The sequence below is a fragment of the Cherax quadricarinatus genome, chromosome 87 (assembly GCF_038502225.1).
Source record: "Cherax quadricarinatus isolate ZL_2023a chromosome 87, ASM3850222v1, whole genome shotgun sequence".
NCBI lineage: Eukaryota > Metazoa > Arthropoda > Malacostraca > Decapoda > Parastacidae > Cherax > Cherax quadricarinatus.
Genome location: NC_091378.1, coordinates 7,085,099 through 7,107,355, shown reverse-complemented (window position 1 = coordinate 7,107,355; position 22,257 = coordinate 7,085,099).

Below are 22,257 nucleotides of genomic sequence, written 5' to 3'. Positions count from 1 at the left end.
TTTAGTTGTGAAAGGCATACAGTAGTGTCCACTTTTCTTGCCTGCCTCCCTGTACTCACCTAATTGTGGTTGCAGGGATCGAGACTCGGCTCCTGGCCCCGCCTCTTCACCGACCGCTACTAGGTCGTCTCTCCCCCCTGCTCCATGAACTTTATCATACCTCGTCTTAAAACTATGTATAGTTCCTGCCTCCACTACATCGCTTGCCAGACTATTCCACTTCCTAACTACTCTATGACTGAAGAAATACTTCCTAACATCCCTTTGACTCATCTGAGTCTTCAGCTTCCAATTGTGACCCCTCGTTTCTGTGTATCATCTCTGGAACATCCTGTCTTTGTCTACCTTGTCAATTCCACGCAGTATTTTGTTTGTCGTTATCATGTCTCCCCTGACCCTCCTGTCCTCCAGTGTTGTCAGACCGATTTCCCTTAACCTTCCTTCATAGGACATTCCCCTTAGCTCTGGAACTAGCCATGTTGCAAACCTTTGCACTTTCTCTTGACGTGTTTGACCAGGTGTGGGTTCCAAACTGGTGTTGCGTACTCCAGTATGGGCCTGACGTACACAGTGTATAAAGTCTTGAACGATTCCTTACTGAGGTACCGGAACGCTATTCTCAGGTTTGCCAAGCGCCCATGTGCCGCAGCAGTTATCTGGTTAATGTGTGCTTCTGGCTATGTACACGGTATTATACTCACTCCTAAGTCTTTCTCCTTGAGTAAGGTTTGCAGCCTTTGGCCACCTAGCCTATACTCTGTCTGCAGTCTTCTTTGCCCTCCTCCGATCTTCATGACTTTGCATTTGGCGGGGTTAAATTCTAGGAGCCAGTTTCTGGACCACACATCCAGCCTGTCCAGGTCTCTTTGTAGACCTGTCTGGTCCGCGTCTGATTTAATTCTCCTCATTAACTTCACGTGATCTGCAAACAGGGACACTTCCGAGTCTATCCCTTCCGTCATGTCGTTCACATATACCAAAAATAGCACTGGTCCCAGGACTGACCCCTGTGGGACCCCGCTCGTCACAGGCGCCCACTGTGATACCTCATCACGGACCATGACTGCCTGCCTACCTGTCTGCCTGCCTGCCTGCCTGCTTCCTTGCCTCATTGTATGCCTGCTTGCCTGCCTGCCTGCCTGCCTGCCTGCTTGCTTGCCTCATTGTATGCCTGCCTGCCTGCTTGCTTGCCTCATTGTATGCCTGACTGCCTGCTTGCCTGCCTGCCTCATTGTATGCTTGCTTGCCTGCCTGCCTGCCTGCCTGCCTCATTGTATGCTTGCTTGCCTGCCTGCCTGCCTGCCTGCCTGCCTCATTGTATGCCTGCTTGCCTGCCTGCCTCATTGTATGCCTGCCTGCCTGCCTGCTTGCTTGCTTCATTGTATGCCTGCTTGCTTGACTGCCTGCCTGCTTGCTTGCTTGCCTCATTGTATGCCTGCTTGCTTGCCTCATTGTATGCCTGCCTGCCTGCTTTCCTCATTGTATGCCTGCTTGCTTGCCTCATTGTATGCCTGCCTGCCTGCTTTCCTCATTGTATGCCTGCTTGCTTGCCTCATTGTATCCCTCCTTGCTTGCCTGCCTGCCTGCTTGCTTGCCTCATTGTATGCCTGCTTGCCTCATTGTATGCCTGCTTGCTTGCCTCATTGTATGCCTACTTGCCTGCCTGCCTGCTTGCTTGCCTGCCTGCCTGCTTGCTTGCTTGTCTCATTGTATGCTTGCTTGCCTGCTTGATTGCCTTATTGTATGCTTGCTTGCCTGTCTGCCTGCCTGCCTGCCTGCCTGCCTGCTTGCTTGCTTGCCTCATTGTGTGCCTGCCTGCCTGCTTGCTTGCCTTATTGTATGCCTGCTTGCCTCATTGTATGCCTGCTTGCTTGCCTCATTGTATGCCTGCTTGCCTGTCTGCCTGCTTGCTTGCTTGCCTGCCTGCCTGCTTGCTTGCCTGCCTGTCTGCCTGTCTGTGCCTTCCTGCCTGCATGTCTGGCTGCCTACTTGCTTCCCTGCCTACCGTATTGTATGGTTGCTTGCCTGCCTGCAAGCCTGCCTGCCTGCCTGCTTGCTTGCTTGCCTCATTGTATGCCTGCTTGCTTGCCTCATTGTATGTCTGCTTGCCAGGCTCCTGCGAATGGGAGGGTGAATTACTCCAGTATAAATCCGCAGGTGGAAGAGTAGATTACTACAGTAAAATCCGCAGGTGGGAGAGTGGATTACTCCAGGATAAATTCACAGGTGAGAAAGTGGATTACTCCAGGTTAAATCCACAGGTGGGAGAGTGGATTACTCCAGGATAAATCCACAAGTGGGAGAGTAGATTACTCCAGTATAAATTCACAGGTGGGAGGGTGGATTACTCTAGTATAAATTCGCAGGTGGGAGAGTAAATTACTCCAGTATAAATCCACAGGTGGGAGAGTGGATTACTCCAGTATAAATACACAGGTGGGAGAGTAGATTACTCCAGTATAAATCCACAGGTGGGAGAGTAGATTACTCCAGTATAAATCCACAGGTGGGAGAGTGGATTACTCCAGTATAACTCACTGGTGGGAGAGTGGATTACTTCAGGATAAATCCACAGGTGGGAGAGTGGATTACTCCAGGATAAATCCACAGGTGGGAGAATGGATTACTCCAGTATAAATCCACAGGTGGGAGAGTGGATTACTACAGTATAAATCCACAGGTGGGAGAGTGGATTACTCCAGTATAAATCCACGGGTGGGAGAGTGGATTACTCCAGGATAAACCCACAGGTGGGAGAGTGGAATTGCTTCAGGATAAATCCACAGGTGCAAGAGTGGATTACTCTTGTATAAATTCGCAGGTGGGAGAGTGGATTACTCCAGGATAAATCCACAGGTGGGAGAGTGGATTACTCCAGTATAAATTCGCAGGTGGGAGAATGGATTACTCCAGTATAAATCCACAGGTGGGAGAGTGGATTACTCCAGTATAAATCCACAGGTGGGAGAGTAGATTACTCCAGTATAAATCCACAGGTGGGAGAGTGGATTACTCCAGTATAACTCCACTGGTGGCAGAGTGGATTACTCCAGTATAAACCCACAGGTGGGAGAGTAGATTACTCCAGTATAAATCCACAGGTGGGAGAGTGGATTACTCCAGTATAAATCCACAGATGGGAGAGTTGATTACTCCAGTATAAATCCACAGGTGGGAGAATAGATTACTCCAGTATAAATTCACAGGTGGGAGAGTGGATTACTCCAGTATAACTCACTGGTGGGAGAGTGGATTACTCCAGGATAAATCCACAGGTGGGAGAGTGGATTACTCCAGTATAAATCCTCAGGTGGGAGAGTAGATTACTCCAGTATAAATCCACAGGTGGGAGAGTAGATTACTCCAGTATAAATCCACAGGTGGGAGAGTGGATTACTCCAGTATAACTCACTGGTGGGAGAGTGGATTACTCCAGGATAAATCCACAGGTGGGAGAGTGGATTACTCCAACATAAATCCACAGGTGGGAGAGTGGATTACTCCAGTATAAATCCACAGGTGGGAGAGTAGATTACTCCAGTATAAATCCACAGGTGGGAGAGTAGATTACTCCAGTATAAATCCACAGGTGGGAGAGTGGATTACTCCAGTATAATCCACAGGTGGGAGAGTAGATTACTTCAGTATAACTCCACAGGTGGGAGAGTAGATTACTCCAGTATAACTCCACAGGTGGGAGAGTAGATTACTCCAGTATAAATCCACAGGTGGGAGAGTGGATTACTCCAGTATAACTCACTGGTGGGAGAGTGGATTACTCCAGGATAAATCCACAGGTGGGAGAGTAGATTACTCCAGTATAACTCCACAGGTGGGAGAGTAGATTACTCCAGTATAATCCACAGGTGGGAGAGTAGATTACTCCAGTATAAATCCACAGGTGGGAGAGTAGATTACTCCAGTATAAATCCACAGGTGGGAGAGTAGATTACTCCAGTATAAATCCACAGGTGGGAGAGTGGATTACTCCAGTATAAATCCACAGGTGGGAGAGTAGATTACTCCAGTATAACTCCACAGGTGGGAGAGTAGATTACTCCAGTATAACTCCACAGGTGGGAGAGTGGATTACTCCAGTATAACTCCACAGGTGGGAGAGTAGATTACTCCAGTATAAATCCACAGGTGGGAGAGTGGATTACTCCAGTATAATTCCGGGAAGGAAGGGAAAGCTTCCCTTCATCAGTTAATCACAAATTAACTTTTCTTCTCCTCGTCACTGCTCAACTTCACTTTGATCTCTCAAACTTTTTTTTCAAAAATTCCCTTTGAAATTTGGAGAAATTCGCAAGTTTTGCGATAATTTTACGAGCAAAGTATATATGTATTTTTTAAATATTTTTTTTTGGACTTAGAAAGCAAACTTTTCTTTCAAAGGAGTGAAAGTTATTGGGATAAATTGATGGTGATGCTCTCTAAGGCAGTTTTAACAGCACCTTGATGCTGGAAAGGGCTCTTGATTCGTGGATTTGGAGCTGCTCTCCACGTTCTTGTGTTAAACCTCATTACTTCCCGTTCTCCAGACACCACCTGACCCCTTACGGGTTTAGTTCTTTCCCGTCATGGTAATAATTGCAATAACTGTATTCCAGCTCATGATATGTTTGATGTTAAAAGGTGAATTAGTTACTTTAACTTATTTTTCATATATTTCCATTCCTAATTCCAAATATATAATCTTTTCTCTATCAAGTAATGTGTCCTTACTTTTATACCTAAAATAGTATGTTATCACATCAAATAAAAATTGTGATATATATATATATATATATATATATATATATATATATATATATATATATATATATATATATATATATATATATATATATATATATATATATATATATATATATATATATATATATATATATATATATATATATATATATATATATATATATATATATATATATATATATATATATATATATATATATATATATATATATATATATATATATATATATATATAATTGTGCCCACAAATGAGTGGTATTGATCAATAACAGCACTGCACTAACCACCTAGGAGTCGAACCCGTGCTGCTGTGACCCGCCTCTTGGTGAGCGAAAATACATGACGCTTTAGACCACTAGACCACACAATCCTTAAGAATAGCTTATCCAGCCAAGCTAGATATTGTACCCTCAATCCAAGGACAAACATTTTGATCAATACCACTCGTTCGTGGGTACAATAATATAATAAACTGTTTGTTGAGCTAGTACACCAAACGGAGTAGAATGAAATGAGCTTAGAGGCGTCCAGACCACCGTATGTCCTTGGATGTAGGGTACAATATCTAGCTTGGCTGGACGCGCCATTCTTAAGGATTGTGTGGTCTAGTGGTCTAAAGCGTCATATGTTTTCGCTCACCGAGAGGCGGGCCAAAGCAGCATGGGTTCGACTCCTTGGCTAGTGCAGTGTTATTGATATATCAGTGTTTGAGATATAGGGAGGTACCACCTCTGGAACTGGACTGTGAATACTTAATAAAAAAACTCGAGATTGTTCCCTGGAGCGTGAGTATATTATGAGTATATTATTTATCAAAATCATAATATATATGAACTATATCAATTATGCTGCCGTTTCATAGACAGATTTACAGTTTTATAAGTAATATAAACAAATTGCCAGAGCTCCAGTTAATTTTTATGTCAGGCAATTATTTATATGTTAAAAAGTTACTCCTGGGCGTAATTCCAAAATAGAATTAATTACAGCATTTTGCAGAGCAGAGGCGAAAACTCGCTCATCATTTCCATTATACGAAGGTCATTATGCAACAACCTAAATCCGTCTCTTGTAACTTTTTTTTATAACATTATGTCGTGCCGAATAGGTAAAACTGGTCAGTTAAATTAATAATAATAAAACAATAATCAAACACATTTAAATATATTTTTTCGTTATTCAGAATGATTTTTGCGAAATTATTGGATACACATATTTTCGCTTGCCCTATTCGACAAGAAGCGCTTTGCTATATATATATATATATATATATATATATATATATATATATATATATATATATATATATATATATATATATATATATATATATTGTAACCACGAACGAGTGGTATTGATCAGTAACAACATTGCGACTAGCCGATGACTCGAACCGATGCAGCTTTGGCCCGCCTCTTGGTGAGCTAGAAACCCATAATGCTCTAACCCACAGGCCCACGCAGTCCTACAAGAATTCCCCTTATGCAACTAATGTGACAATTTATTGTGGCAACGTTTTGCTCTCCGGGAGCTTTGTCAAGCTTTGTCGACTTGACAAAGCTCCTGGAGAGCGAAACGTTCCTGCAATAAAATAACACATTCATTTCATCTGTGTCCTTTTACCTATTGAAGGCAGTATGCCGAGAGGCTTAATTCTTCCCTGGGTGACTCGGGAAGCCGACGTTACCGACATAATTCAATTGTGCCATCATTGGTGTGTCCCCTGGTTCCCATTCTCATCTGCATCTATCCCCCAAAAAGAGTCTTACTTTAATTTCCTTCTCTCCCTCTTCTCATTTCCTGAGCCTGGTCCATTTTCTCACCTTATCTGCACTGTGAGCAGCGTATGCAACCAGGCACTCTCACTCCTGGCTGGCACTGGTCCTTGTTCCACTTCTGCAAGGCTGGCACTGTTTTTTGTTCCACTTCTGCAAGGCTGGCACTTTTCCTTGTTCCACTTCTACAAGGCTGGCACTGTTCCTTGTTCCACTTCTGCAAGGCTGGCACTGTTCCTTGTTCCACTTCTGCAAGGCTGGCACTGTTCCTTGTTCCACTTCTGCAAGGCTGGCACTGTTCCTTGTCCTATGTTCAAAATGGTGTAAAATACTGCATTGACTGATTAAGCCTACCGCGTAGGCAGAGAGTTTCAACAATAAGAATTTATGGAGGAACAGTGCAACAGGCCTGCTGGCCCATACTAGGCAGGTCCTTCTCAATCCCAAACCCTCTAACAAAATTTCGCCCAACCCATTTTTAATGCTATCCAGGGAATAAACTTTGATAACCCTATTAACTCGTGCAGAAGCCCCACTCAGATCCATCCCCATTAGGTCGAATACAGTTAGATCATTAAAGCATAGGCCATTAGGCCTAGTATTATTCTCTTCTTATGTTCTTATCAATATTAGTCTCAATAAATAACTGGCAGGGTCGTTTATTGTGACTTGTATTGAGTTTCTGGATTAAATGGCTTTGAGAAGTATACCTGGAGTATACCTGGAGGGTGTTCCAGGGGTCAACGCCCTCGGGTCCCGGTCCTCAACGTTCCATAAAAAAATTTTGTGGATGTTAGAGAAGACGGTTAACGGAGACTTACCACAGAAACTCTGTCTCTGAAATCTTCCTATTAAAGCCCCGTAGCTCAGTGGCACAGCGCTGTTCCTGCTGAGTATCTGGACCACGGTTCGAGTCCACTTCCATTCTTCTGTTTATTCTATGTTCTTAAATTCGATGCACAATACTCATCTAATTTTGTATCAGCTGATCTCCAGACTCCGTCGAATAACTAAAAGTGGAACGGGATTATTATTGGAAGTTAGACTTCAGATCCTTGAAGAGTAACTCAGTCTTCTCAAGCTGCATAAGATGCATCCCAAGCTTAAAGCTGCTCATAACTTCGATCAAATTGAACACGGGTAATATAACGGACGAACTTAAAGGTAATTCTTTAACCATAAATAATGGTATTTAGCTCAAGAAATGGGAAGTAATGTCACAGTATTTTCTTTACCAAGTTATGGAAGAGAGAGAGAGAGAGAGAGAGAGAGAGAGAGAGAGAGAGAGAGAGAGAGAGAGAGAGAGAGAGAGAGAGAGAGAGAGAGATAATTGTGTGAATAACTGAGTATTCATTTTAAACAGCAAATTAAGGTCTAGTTATCTTGAAAACCTTTAGATGATTATACACATGATGGCGTTACTATGTATACTGATGTATACATCAGTATACATCAGTATGTTAGGTAAGACACATATGCAACAGTTAGGTATCTTTATTTCGAAACGTTTCGCCTACACAGTAGGCTTCTTCAGTCGAGTACAGAAAAGTTGATAGAAGCAGAAGAGACTTGAAGACGATGTAATCAGTCCATCACCCTTAAAGTTTTGAGGTGGTCAGTCCCTCAGTCTGGAGAAGAGCATTGTTTCATAGTCTGAAACAATATGGAGTGGAATGACAGGATGGAGCCTTATATAGCACCAGGAGGTGAAACGTAGGTCACTAGTAGAAGTAAGAACGCAGATGTGACCTACGTCTCACCTCCTGGTGCTATATAAGGCTCTATCCTGTCATTCCACTCCATATTGTTTCAACTGATTACATCGTCTTCAAGTCTCTTCTGCTTCTATCAACTTTTCTGTACTCGACTGAAGAAGCCTACTTTGTAGGCGAAACGTTTCGAAATAAAGATGCCTAACTGTTGCATGTGTCTTACCTAACAACCTGTCGGTATTTTATACCATTTTAATGTTCATACATCAGTATACAGTGTATACTGATGTATACTACTGCTTATAACATGGGTAAAATGACTGGTTAATAAAGTTTGAAGTCTATCTACTACATGAAGGTCATTAATGCTGCACGTAAACTCATCACCAAAAGTCAAGAATACTCTCATACCTAAAATAGGGATTGTATACTCGTAGTTTATATATACTGAGAAAATACATCTGTCTGTGTGTATATATAATATTGGTGAGAGGATACAAGTGCATCAAGAACTTCTTATGGGATAGAAAGGCGATTAAGAGGCCTTGAGTGTATATAGACTTGAGTCCTATGTAAGATTGATTTATATGTCTTGTAATGAGGTTTAGATATAGTGAAGATTTCTTCTTCTTCTTCTTCTTCTTCTTCTTCTTCCTCATCTTCTTCTTCTTCGATTTAGATAGTGAAGACTTCTTCTTCTCCTTCTTCTTCTTCAGCTTCTTCTTCTTCTTCTGAGATTTAGATATACTGAAGACTTCTTCTTTTTCTTTTCTTCTTCTTCTTCTTCTTCTTCTTCTTCTTCTTCTTCTTCTTCTTCTTCTTCTTCTTCTTCGATTAAGATATAGTGAAAATTTCCTCTTCTTCTTTTTCTTCTTCTTCTTCTTCTTCTTCTTCTTCTTCTTCTTCTTCTTCTTCTTCTTCTTCTTCTTCTTCTTCTTCTTCTTCTTCTTCTTCTTCTTCTGAGATTAAGATATAGTGAAGATTTCTTCTTCTTCTTCTTCTTCTTCTTCTTCTTCTTCTTCTTCTTCTTCTTCTTCTTCTTCTTCTTCTGAGATTAAGATATAGTGAAGATTTCTTCTTCTTCTTCTTCTTCTTCTTCTTCTTCTTCTTCTTCTTCTTCTTCTTCTTCTTCTTCTTCACTTTTATCTATAGTGGTCTTATAAATTTTCGTATTGAGAATTATTAAAAAATAAACACCAAAGAACTTGATAATTTAAACCGACGTTTAATCCTCACACCTTTCTTAGAGTAAATACCGGCTATAAAGGTGACAAACTGACACTTGGGTATTTAAACTCATAATACAGGGATATAATGTGTTACGACGTTTCGCTCTTGAGTGGGATTTAAAAATCCTACAGAAAACCCCAAAAGTTATTCCTTCAACAGTATTTTCCTCATTATTTTTGTATCCACTGAAGAGGGTCTCGAATGAAGATCAAAATAACACACACACACACACACACACACACACACACACACACACACACACACACACACACACACACACACACACACACACACACACACACACATACACACATACACACGTACACACACATATACACACACACATACACACACACGTACACACACATATACACACACACATACACACACACATACACACACACACACACACACACACACACACACACACACACATACACACATATATATATATATATATATATATATATATATATATATATATATATATATATATATATATATATACACACACACACATACACATGGCTCTGACTTCCTCATGCCTTAGGCCTCCTTAGGCCTCTGACTTCCTCAGACAGCGGTAGATGTGTGCAAGGGTTATTTATACAACGTGTATATCTACCTTGCAAGGAAAATAACCTAACCTGCATGTCTCAAGGGGGGAAGGGGGGGTGTCATCATGCTGGTCAAGGGTTCCTGTTCCAAGGAATTGGAACTGGATTTCTTTTCCTTGAATCGAATCTGTGTACTTCCCATTCTCTAGGCGCTGCGTGGCTCGTGTGGGTAAATTCATTCTCTCTCTCTCTCTCTCTCTCTCTCTCTCTCTCTCTCTCTCTCTCTCTCTCTCTCTCTCTCTCTCCTTCCTTCCTTTCCTTGTGTTCTCTACTCCTATCTTTCATTCTCCTCTCTTCAACCTCTCATTCTCTTCTCCCACTCTTCTGTAGCCAGGACCCATTCCCATTCCTACCTCACCAGCACTCATTCCCATTCCTACCTCACCAGCACCCATTCCCATTCCTACCTCACCAGCACCCATTCCCATCTCACCAGCACCCATTCCCATTCCTACCTCACCAGCACTCATTCCCATTCCTACCTCACCAGCACCCATTCCCATTCCTACCTCACCAGCACCCATTCCCATTCCTACCTCACAGCACCCATTCCTACCTTACCAGCACCCATTCCCATTCCTACCTCACCAGCACTCATTCCCATTCCTACCTCACCAGCACTCATTCCCATTTCTACCTCACCAGCACCCATTCCCATTCCTACCTCACCAGCACTCATTCCCATTCCTACCTCACAGCACCCATTCCCATTGCTACATCAGCATCCTTTCTCATTCCTACCTCACCAGCACCCATTCCAATTTCTACCTCACCAGCACCCATTCCCATTCCTACGTCACCAGCACCTAAATTCAAATTCAAATTCAAAGTTTATTCTCTATAAGGATTACAATGCTGAGTTTACAGAAATTTGGTTATTGTTTGGTTTACATGTAGTAAAATTGTGATTACAGAGTGTACCACTAGAACGCTTAGCATGGCTAGGCATTTCGGGCATACTTAGTTTTATTCTTAATTGTAAAATATTATAAATTATGAGGTAAGTTGGTATTATGGCTAAGTGACTAAATACTAGTTTGAGTTTAGCAATGTGAATGCTTTTGTTTTGGCACAGTATATAGTTTCAGTATTGGAGTATCACAGGATTCATTATTTTAAGACTGAGATTAATATTTTTGTTTATGGTCAAATGAGTGAGCGAGTGTAAGTGTGAACCACCAGGTGGTATTCGTGTAGTTAGTTGACGGGGTGTATCAGGGAGATAAGATGTTTTCTAATGGTAGTTTTGAAGGTGATGAATGTGTCTGCAGTTCTAGAGTTCTCAGGTAGGGTATTCCAGATTTTAGGGCCTTTGACATACATTGAATTTTTGTAAAGGTTTAGTCGGACACGGGGAATGTCGTAGAGATGTTTGTGTCTGGTGTTATGCATGTGGGTTCTGTCACAACTATCAAGAAAGCGTTTTAGGTCAAGGTTGATATTAGAGTTTAAGGCCCTGTAGATAAAGATTGCACAGTAGTAAGTGTGGATGTACTGAACTGGGAGTAAGTTTAGATCTTTGAAGAGTGGAGGGGTGTGCTGCCAGGGATGGGATTTAGTGATTATTCTTACTGCAGCTTTTTGTTGGGTTATTATTGGCTTTAGGTGTGTTGCTGCAGTTGATCCCCAAGCACAAATAGCATAGGTGAGGTATGGATAAATAAGTGAGTGGTATAGTGTGAGAAGGGCATTTTGCGGCACGTAGTATCGTATCTTGGAGAGGATCCCAACCGTTTTGGATACTTTTTTGGCTATATGCTGGATATGGGTGCTGAAATTCAGGTTGTTGTCAAGGTATAAGCCTAGGAATTTTCCCCCATTATTTCTGGTAATTAGAGTGTTGTCAATCTTAATGTTAATTTGTGCATCTCCTGCTCTGCTACCAAACATAATATAGTAAGTTTTGTCAGTGTTAAGCGTAAGTTTATTGGCTGTCATCCAAGTCGATATTTTAATCAGCTCCTCATTCACAATGGTGTTGAGGGTGGCAAGATTAGGGTGAGAGATGACATAAGTCGTGTCATCAGCAAAGAGAATGGGTTTCAGGTGTTGGGATACGTTTGGAAGGTCATTGATGTATATGAGGAAGAGCAGGGGACCAAGGACACTTCCCTGCGAAACTCCAGTATCAAGTGGCCGTGTTGCTGATGCTGTGTCTTTAATGGTGACGTACTGATACCTATTAGTAATGTAAGATTTGAAATAAGCAAGCGCATGGCCTCTTATACCGTAGTGGTCAAGTTTGTGGAGTAGGATTTGGTGGTTTACTGTGTCAAAAGCTTTTCTTAGGTCAATAAAAATTCCTAGTGGATATTCCTTATTTTCCAATGCTGTGTAAAGCAGATCTAGCATTTTTATGATTGCATCATTAGTGCTTTTATTTTTCCTGAATCCAAACTGGCAGGGGTTGAGTATGTTTTGAGCCGTTATAAATGAATACAGTCTCTTGTACACGAGTTTCTCAAAGATTTTGGATAGCAATGGTAAGTTAGATATTGGCCTATAGTTGTTTAAGTCTGTGGGGTCACCACCTTTATGTATTGGTGTAACCCTTGCCATCTTGAGTAGTTTCGGGAAGGTGCTAGTCTCTATTGACTTGTTAAAAAGTAATGAAATAGCATGCGAAAGGACATGGGCCGCTCGCTTGTACAGTAATGGTGGGACATGAGACAGATTCCCCGAGTTATTTTTAAGTGACTTTATGATCCCAATGACTTCCGTGGGCTCAGTTGGTGCAAGATAGAAGGAATTAGGGAAATTTCCATCTAGGTAGTACCCGGCATGGGCATTGGTATGTGGGATTTTACTGGCGAGATTAGATCCTATGTTTGAGAAGAAGTCGTTTATCTTGTTAGCTGTGTCAGTGGGATGTAGTGGTGTTTCATTAGGTTTAGTTAGGACAATATTCTTGGTTTTTCTCAGTTTGTGGGTCCCTAGAATCTGAGAGAGTGTTTTCCAGGTCTTTTTTATATCTCCTCTAGTGTCTGTGAATCTACTGGAGTAGTATAGTTGTTTGGCTTTTTTTATTACTTTGGTGAGAGCACCTATTCCCATTCCTACCTCACCAGCACCCATTCCCATTCCTACCTCACCAGCACCCATTCCCATTCCTACCTCACAGCACCCATTCCCATTGCTACATCACCAGCACTCATTCCCATTTCTACATCAGCACTCATTCCCATTCCTACCTTACCAGCACTCATTCCCATTCCTACCTTACCAGCACCCATTCCCATTCCTACCTCACCAGCACCTATTCCCATTCCTACATCACCAGCACCCATTCCCATTCCTACCTCACCAGCACCCATTCCCATTCCTACCTCACAGCACCCATTCCCATTGCTACATCACCAGCACTCATTCCCATTTCTACATCAGCACTCATTCCCATTCCTACCTTACCAGCACTCATTCCCATTCCTACCTTACCAGCACCCATTCCCATTCCTACCTCACCAGCACCTATTCCCATTCCTACATCACTCATTCTCATTCCTACATCACCAACACTCATCCCCATTCCTACCTCACCAGCACCCATTCCCATTCCTACCTCACCAGCACCCATTTCCATTTCTTCCTCACCAGCACCCATTCCCATTCCTACCTCACCAGCACCCATTCCCATTCCTACCTCACCAGCACCCATTCCCATTCCTACCTCACCAGCACCCATTCCCATTCCTACCCCACCAACACCCATTCCCATTCCTACCTTACCAGCACCCATTCCCATTCCTACCTCACCAGCACCCATTCCCATTTCTACCTCACCAGCACCCATTCCCATTCCTACCTCACCAGCACCCATTCCCATTTCTACCTCACCAGCACCCATTCCCATTCCTACCTCACCAGCACCCATTCCCATTCCTACCTCACCAGCACCCATTCCCATTTCTACCTCACCAGCACCCATTCCCATTCCTACCTTACCAGCACCCATTCCCATTCCTACCTCACCACCCATTCCCATTCCTACCTTACCAGCACCCATTCCCATTCCTCTCCCATTTCTTCCTCAGCAGCTGGAAAGAGAAGGCTTCTCTCTTATTAAACTTTAAGTCAGCCTCATCTATTTTCCTCTCTCCTTCCCTTTATTTTCTTCCCTTTTCGCGTTACTTTCCCTCCTCCCTTTCCTCCCTTTTATTCGCCTTTTATCCCGCCCCTCTTCTTTTCCATTTATTTCGCCTTTTTCTGGGAACTATGAAGAGCAACTTCATGTTTATCAGACGGAGGATTGAGCCTTCACCGCTTCATGCGATGAATGACCCACACGCGTTTAGGTCTTTTGGTTAATATAATAATAATAATAAAAGTAATATTTCTTATTATTTTTTCTTCCTTTTCTTTCACTTTCTCTTCTTCTTCTTCTTCTTCTTCTTCTTCTTCTTCTTCTTCTTCTTCTTCTTCTTCTTCTTCTTCTTCTTCTTCTTCTTCTTCTTCTTCTTCTTCTTCTTCTTCTTCTTATTATTATTATTATTATTATTATTATTATTATTATTATTATTACTACTTTCTATTTTTATTATTCCTGTTTTTGTTAATAATAATAATAATAATAGTCTTTTCCTTCTCTGTGTTCTGTTTCTGGAAAGTTCAAAGGCGAACACCTGTGAACAATTTTCTTGAATATTTGTTGATACAGAACACGCTTGAAGAACACGAGGCACAATAACGTTGTGGTGAACAGTTCTGAACTCAGAAAATGAGAGCCACACTAGAGAGCCATACTAGAGAGCCACACTAGAGAGCCACACTAGAGACCCACACTAGAGAGCCACACTAGAGACCCACACTAGAGAGCCACACTAGAGAGCCACACTAGAGAGCCACACTAGAGAGCCACACTAGAGAGCCACACTAGAGACCCACACTAGAGACCCACACTAGAGAGTCACACTAGAGAGCCACACTAGTCACACTAGAGAGCCACACTAGAGAGCCACACTAGAGAGCCACACTAGACACCCACACTAGAGAGCCACACTAGAGAGTCACACTAGAGAGCCACACTAGTCACACTAGAGAGCCACACTAGAGAGCCACACTAGAGCCACACTAGAGAGCCACACTAGAGAGCCACACTAGAGAGTCACACTAGAGTGCCACACTAGAGAGCCACACTAGAGAGCCACACTAGAGAGCCACACTAGAGAGCCACTAGAGAGCCACACTAGAGAGTCACATTAGAGAGTCACACTAGAGAGCCACACTAGAGAGCCACACTAGAGAGTCACACTAGAGAGTCACACTAGAGAGCCACACTAAAGAGCCACACTAGAGAGCCACACTAGATAGCCACACTAGAGAGCCACACTAGAGTCACACTAGAGAGCCACACTAGAGAGTCACACTAGAGAGTCACACTAGAGAGCCACACTAGAGAGCCACACTAGAGAGCCACACTAGAGAGCCACACTAGAGAGTCACACTAGAGAGCCACACTAGAGAGCCACACTAGAGAGCCACACTAGAGTCACACTAGAGAGCCACACTAGAGAGCCACACTAGAGAGTCACACTAGAGCCACACTAGAGAGTCACACTAGAGAGCCACACTAGAGAGCCACACTAGAGTCACACTAGAGAGCCACACTAGAGAGCCACACTGGAGAGCCACACTAGAGAGTCACACTAGAGAGCCACACTAGAGAGCCACACTAGAGAGCCACACTAGAGAGCCACACTAGAGAGCCACACTAGAGAGTCACACTAGAGAGTCACACTAGAGAGCCGCACTAGAGAGCCGCACTAGAGAGCCGCACTAGAGCCACACTAGAGAGCCACACTAGAGAGTCACACTAGAGAGCCACACTAGGGAGTCACACTAGAGAGCCACACTAGAGAGCCACACTAGAGAGCCACACTAGAGTCACACTAGAGAGCCACTAGAGAGCCACACTAGAGAGTCACACTAGAGAGTCACACTAGAGAGCCACACTAGAGAGCCACACTAGAGAGCCACACTAGAGAGCCACACTAGAGATCCACTAGAGAGTCACACTAGAGAGTCACACTAGAGAGCCACACTAGAGAGCCACACTAGAGAGCCACACTAAAGAGCCACACTAGAGAGCCACACTAGATAGCCACACTAGAGAGTCACACTAGAGCCACACTAGAGAGCCACACTAGAGAGTCACACTAGAGCCACACTAGAGAGCCACACTAGAGAGCCACACTAGAGAGCCACACTAGAGAGCCACACTAGAGAGCCACACTAGAGAGTCACACTAGAGAGCCACACTAGAGAGCCACACTAGAGAGCCACACTAGAGAGTCACACTAGAGAGCCACACTAGAGAGCCACACTAGAGTCACACTAGAGAGTCACACTGGAGAGCCACACTGGAGAGCCACACTGGAGAGCCACACTAGAGAGCCACACTAGAGAGCCACACTAGAGAGCCACACTAGAGAGCCACACTAGAGAGCCACACTAGAGAGTCACACTAGAGTCACACTAGAGAGCCGCACTAGAGAGCCGCACTAGAGCCACACTAGAGAGCCACACTAGAGAGTCACACTAGAGAGTCACACTAGAGAGCCACACTAGAGAGTCACACTAGAGAGCCACACTAGAGAGCCACACTAGAGAGCCACACTAGAGTCACACTAGAGAGCCACTAGAGAGCCACACTAGAGAGTCACACTAGAGAGTCACACTAGAGAGCCACACTAGAGAGCCACACTAGAGAGCCACACTAGAGATCCACTAGAGAGTCACACTAGAGAGTCACACTAGAGAGTCACACTAGAGAGCCACACTAGAGAGCCACACTAGAGAGCCACACTAGAGAGCCACACTAGAGAGTCACACTAGAGAGTCACCCTAGAGAGTCACCCTAGAGAGCCACACTAGAGAGCCACACTAGAGCCACACTAGAGAGTCACACTAGAGTCACACTAGAGAGTCACACTAGAGAGCCACACTAGAGAGCCACACTAGAGCCACACTAGAGAGCCACACTAGAGAGCCACACTAGAGAGTCACACTAGAGAGCCACACTAGAGAGTCACACTAGAGCCACACTAGAGAGCCACACTAGAGAGCCACACTAGAGAGTCACACTAGAGAGCCACACTAGAGAGCCACACTAGAGAGCCACACTAGAGAGCCACACTAGAGAGCCACACTAGAGAGCCACACTAGAGAGCCACACTAGAGAGCCACACTAGAGAGTCACACTAGAGCCACACTAGAGAGCCACACTAGAGACCCACACTAGAGAGCCACACTAGAGAGCCACACTAGAGAGCCACACTAGAGAGCCACACTAGAGAGCCACACTAGAGTCACACTAGAGAGCCACACTAGAGAGCCACACTAGAGAGCCACACTAGAGAGCCACACTAGAGAGCCACACTAGAGAGCCACACTAGAGAGTCACACTAGAGAGCCACACTAGAGAGCCACACTAGAGAGCCACAATACCTTGGTAAACAGTTCATAACTTGCCAGTTGAGTTGAAACATGACTGTTTTGGTTTGAAGTCTATCTACTACACGAGGGTCATTCAAGTCTGTCTACTACACGAGGGTCATTCAAGTCTGTCTACTACACGAGGGTCATTCAAGTCTGTCTACTACACAAGGGTCATTCAAGTCTGTCTACTACACGAGGGTCATTCAAGTTTGTCTACTACACGAGGGTCATTCAAGTTTGTCTACTACACAAGGGTCATTCAAGTCTGTCTACTACACGAGGGTCATTCAAGTTTGTCTACTACACAAGGGTCATTCAAGTCTGTCTACTACACGAGGGTCATTCAAGTCTGTCTACTACACGAGGGTCATTCAAGTCTGTCTACTACACGAGGGTCATTCAAGTCTGTCTACTACACGAGGGTCATTCAAGTATGTCTACTACACGAGGGTCATTCAAGTCTGTCTACTACACGAGGGTCATTCAAGTCTGTCTACTACACGAGGGTCATTCAAGTATGTCTACTACACGAGGGTCATTCAAGTCTGTCTACTACACGAGGGTCATTCAAGTCTGTCTACTACACGAGGGTCATTCAAGTTTGTCTACTACACGAGGGTCATTCAAGTTTGTCTACTACACAAGGGTCATTCAAGTTTGTCTACTACACGAGGGTCATTCAAGTTTGTCTACTACACGAGGGTCATTCAAGTCTGTCTACTACACGAGGGTCATTCAAGTCTGTCTACTACACGAGGGTCATTCAAGTCTGTCTACTACACGAGGGTCATTCAAGTTTGTCTACTACACGAGGGTCATTCAAGTTTGTGTACTACACGAGGGTCATTCAAGTCTGTCTACTACACGAGGGTCATTCAAGTCTGTCTACTACACGAGGGTCATTCAAGTTTGTCTACTACACGAGGGTCATTCAAGTTTGTCTACTACACGAGGGTCATTCAAGTTTGTCTACTACACGAGGGTCATTCAAGTCTGTCTACTACACGAGGGTCATTCAAGTCTGTCTACTACACGAGGGTCATTCAAGTCTGTCTACTACACGAGGGTCATTCAAGTTTGTCTACTACACGAGGGTCATTCAAGTCTGTCTACTACACGAGGGTCATTCAAGTCTGTCTACTACACGAGGGTCATTCAAGTCTGTCTACTACACGAGGGTCATTCAAGTTTGTCTACTACACGAGGGTCATTCAAGTTTGTCTACTACACGAGGGTCATTCAAGTTTGTCTACTACACGAGGGTCATTCAAGTCTGTCTACTACACGAGGGTCATTCAAGTCTGTCTACTACACGAGGGTCATTCAAGTTTGTCTACTACACGAGGGTCATTCAAGTTTGTCTACTACACGAGGGTCATTCAAGTTTGTCTACTACACGAGGGTCATTCAAGTCTGTCTACTACACGAGGGTCATTCAAGTCTGTCTACTACACGAGGGTCATTCAAGTCTGTCTACTACACGAGGGTCATTCAAGTTTGTCTACTACACGAGGGTCATTCAAGTCTGTCTACTACACGAGGGCATTCAAGTCTGTCTACTACACGAGGGTCATTCAAGTCTGTCTACTACACGAGGGTCATTCAAGTTTGTCTACTACACGAGGGTCATTCAAGTTTGTCTACTACACGAGGGTCATTCAAGTCTGTCTACTACACGAGGGTCATTCAAGTCTGTCTACTACACGAGGGTCATTCAAGTCTGTCTACTACACGAGGGTCATTCAAGTCTGTCTACTACACGAGGGTCATTCAAGTCTGTCTACTACACGAGGGTCATTCAAGTCTGTCTACTACACGAGGGTCATTCAAGTTTGTCTACTACACGAGGGTCATTCAAGTTTGTCTACTACACGAGGGTCATTCAAGTCTGTCTACTACACGAGGGTCATTCAAGTCTGTCTACTACACGAGGGTCATTCAAGTCTGTCTACTACACGAGGGTCATTCAAGTCTGTCTACTACACGAGGGTCATTCAAGTTTGTCTACTACACGAGGGTCATTCAAGTTTGTCTACTACACGAGGGTCATTCAAGTCTGTCTACTACACGAGGGTCATTCAAGTTTGTCTACTACACGAGGGTCATTCAAGTCTGTCTACTACACGAGGGTCATTCAAGTCTGTCTACTACACGAGGGTCATTCAAGTTTGTCTACTACACGAGGGTCGTTCAAGTTTGTCTACTACACGAGGGTCATTCAAGTTTGTCTACTACACGAGGGTCATTCAAGTCTGTCTACTACACGAGGGTCATTCAAGTCTGTCTACTACACGAGGGTCATTCAAGTATGTCTACTACACGAGGGTCATTCAAGTTTGTCTACTACTCGAGGGTCATTCAAGTCTGTCTACTGCACGAGGGTCATTCTAGTTTGTCTACTACACGAGGGTCGTTCAAGTTTGTCTACTACACGAGGGTCATTCAAGTTTGTCTACTACACGAGGGTCATTCAAGTCTGTCTACTACACGAGGGTCATTCAAGTCTGTCTACTACACGAGGGTCATTCAAGTTTGTCTACTACATGAGGGTCATTCAAGTTTGTCTACTACACGAGGGTCATTGAAGTTTGTCTACTACACGAGGGTCATTCAAGTTTGTCTACTACACGAGGGTCATTCAAGTCTGTCTACTACACGAGGGTCATTCAAGTCTGTCTACTACACGAGGGTCATTCAAGTTTGTCTACTACACGAGGGTCATTCAAGTTTGTCTACTACACGAGGGTCATTCAAGTTTGTCTACTACACGAGGGTCATTCAAGTCTGTCTACTACACGAGGGTCATTCAAGTCTGTCTACTACACGAGGGTCATTCAAGTCTGTCTACTACACGAGGGTCATTCAAGTCTGTCTACTACACGAGGGTCATTCAAGTCTGTCTACTACACGAGGGTCATTCAAGTCTGTCTACTACACGAGGGTCATTCAAGTCTGTCTACTACACGAGGGTCATTCAAGTCTGTCTACTACACGAGGGTCATTCAAGTTTGTCTACTACACGAGGGTCATTCAAGTCTGTCTACTACACGAGGGTCATTCAAGTCTGTCTACTACACGAGGGTCATTCAAGTCTGTCTACTACACGAGGGTCATTCAAGTTTGTCTACTACACGAGGGTCATTCAAGTCTGTCTACTACACGAGGGTCATTCAAGTTTCTCTACTACACGAGGGTCATTCAAGTTTGTCTACTACACGAGGGTCATTCAAGTTTGTCTACTACACGAGGGTCATTCAAGTCTGTCTACTACACGAGGGTCATTCAAGTTTGTCTACTACACGAGGGTCATTCAAGTTTGTCTACTACACGAGGGTCATTCAAGTCTGTCTACTACACGAGGGTCATTCAAGTCTGTCTACTACACGAGGGTCATTCAAGTCTGTCTACTACACGAGGGTCATTCAAGTCTGTCTACTACACGAGGGTCATTCAAGTCTGTCTACTACACGAGGGTCATTCAAGTCTGTCTACTACACGAGGGTCATTCAAGTCTGTCTACTACACGAGGGTCATTCAAGTCTGTCTACTACACGAGGGTCATTCAAGTCTGTCTACTACACGAGGGTCATTCAAGTCTGTCTACTACACGAGGGTCATTCAAGTCTGTCTACTACACGAGGGTCATTCAAGTCTGTCTACTACACGAGGGTCATTCAAGTCTGTCTACTACACGAGGGTCATTCAAGTCTGTCTACTACACGAGGGTCATTCAAGTCTGTCTACTACACGAGGGTCATTCAAGTCTGTCTACTTCACGAGGGTCATTCAAGTCTGTCTACTAGTAGTAGTAATAGTAACAATAGTGGTGGTGATGGTGTTGGTGCTTCCCACAATGAAGTTAATGATGAATATTTGTGTCACGTACATGTAGTAATAATGTAAATGATAATGGCAATTCTAGTTCTGATAACGACTTCATTTAATAATGACCGTAATAACGACTTCAGTTAATAATGACCGTAATAATGACTTCAGTTAATAATGACCGTAATAACGACTTCAGTTAATAATGACCGTAATAACGACTTCAGTTAATAATGACCGTAATAACGACTTCAGTTAATAATGACCGTAATAACGACTTCAGTTAATAATGACCGTAATAATGACTTCAGTTAATAATGACCGTAATAATGACTTCAGTTAATAATGACCGTAATAACGACTTCAGTTAATAATGACCGTAATAACGACTTCAGTTAATAATGACCGTAATAATGACTTCAGTTAATAATGACCGTAATAACGACTTCAGTTAATAATGACCGTAATAATGACTTCAGTTAATAATGACCGTAATAATGACTTCAGTTAATAATGACCGTAATAATGACTTCAGTTAATAATGACCGTAATAACGACTTCAGTTAATAATGACCGTAATAATGACTTCAGTTAATAATGACCATAATAACGACTTCAGTTAATAATGACCGTAATAACGACTTCAGTTAATAATGACCGTAATAATGACTTCAGTTAATAATGACCGTAATAATGACTTCAGTTAATAATGACCGTAATAATGACTTCAGTTAATAATGACCGTAATAATGACTTCAGTTAATAATGACCGTAATAATGACTTCAGTTGATAATCGTAATAATGACTTCAGTTAATAATGACCGTAATAATGACTTCAGTTAATAATGACCGTAATAACGACTTCAGTTAATAATGACCGTAATAACGACTTCAGTTAATAA